The sequence below is a fragment of the Silurus aristotelis genome, assembly GCF_946808225.1.
Source record: "Silurus aristotelis genome assembly, chromosome: 23".
NCBI lineage: Eukaryota > Metazoa > Chordata > Actinopteri > Siluriformes > Siluridae > Silurus > Silurus aristotelis.
Window position 1 is genome coordinate 17,839,186 of NC_139596.1, and position 1,791 is coordinate 17,840,976.

The window sequence follows — 1,791 nt, forward strand, 5'->3', positions numbered from 1 at the left end:
TGTGTTGTTTTGCAGTTGATGTAGAAACGGTGGAGGAAAGAAAACGGAGCATTTATAAAAGCAGAAACGCAAAAACAAAACCTCCTTATAATAAAATCTACACTGGGGGAAGTTCGGAGCAGTAAAACTTATAGCTAATGTCCGTGTTTTAGAAACACATTTGGGACGAAAAATGAACCGAAAAGCTCTCAATTTTACAATATTTTTCTTCATTAATTTACGGCGATATTTCCTTTTATTTATAAATAAAATATATTTATGCTCTAACGAAGATAACAAAGATTCTGTTCAGCACGTTTAGTATTTTTATTATTAGCATTATTATTGATTATAAGATCATTATTAGCTGTTTTTAATTTTTTTCTTCATTTTTTTTTACCGCTTATTGATAAAGGCCCAATATTAGCACAGCATGCACGCACACACACACACACACACACACACACACACACACACACACACACACACACACACACACACACACACACACACACACTGTTCGATTCATATCCGATCCATCGCACAAATGCCCTGTAGCTGGTTTCAGTCACGTGCACTGGTCTAATCGGATCATTCACTGCGAGCTTTACATTCAGAGTCACTGCGCGTGCAGCGACTTTATTCCACTTCCTGTTGTTCTGCTACTTACAGCCTTTACACACACACACACACACACACACACACACACACACACACACACACACACACACACACACACACACACACATTATGTACATGTACATCGAAAATAAAAATAATTTTATTACACAAACATACAAAAGCAAACATTTAATTAAAAATAAAAAAATATTTAATTCAGGATATTGCACAGGTTTTCTTCCTGGTTTTACACACACACACACACACACACACACACACACACACACACACACACACACACACACACACACACACACGCACCATTTTGTTCCTCGTGATTATATTTTTCACTCCACACTTAAATTTCTCATCCACATGCATTTATTTCGAGATGAAAACCAACACACGAGTATTTTCTGATGTTCATCTCCACACTGCAGATGAGTGTGTTTGCTCTTGTGGTCCTCAGGATGGGTGGAAGAACATTCTTACATCACACTAAAGTTGTTTTTCTTCTGCTCGTTTGTTTGCTGAATTATTGATCGCTGGTTTATTGTTTGTTATTATTGAATTGACACCGCGCGAGCTGGTTATGTTTTTCCATTTTAGCTTTATAATTACATCAAATAGATTTACAACATTCTGTAGGTCTTTCAAGAAATGATGTGTGGTTTAATTAAATTGATATACGCAGGTCGAGTGTGTTTAAAAAAGCGCAAAGTTATTATTATTATTATTATTATTATTATTATTATTATTATTATTATTATTATTATTAACATTTGTACGTTGGACAATACAATAAAATTACATTATTGGAAAATAACATATTTATTTCAAAAGCTGATCATTCAAACTTACTGACAAATGTATTTTATTCATAAAACTTACCATCATTTTGTTTATTTATACATTTTTAGTAAACATATTTAATATTTTTTCCCCCACATTTCTTATTTGTGTTTGAAACGAGGACACAATTAAGAGCTGAAATCTAAATTTGGTAGTTTCTTTGTTTGTTTTCTGTAGATTTAGAAAACAAAAGCTGACAGGACAACAACAACAAAAAGTAATAACAAAACAACAAGAACATTTTAGAATTGTGTTGTTTATTTAAAATGTAAAGGAGGACGAAACTGCACAACATGGCAACATCCAGTATTTACATAAAGAAAAACTAGTTATAATATC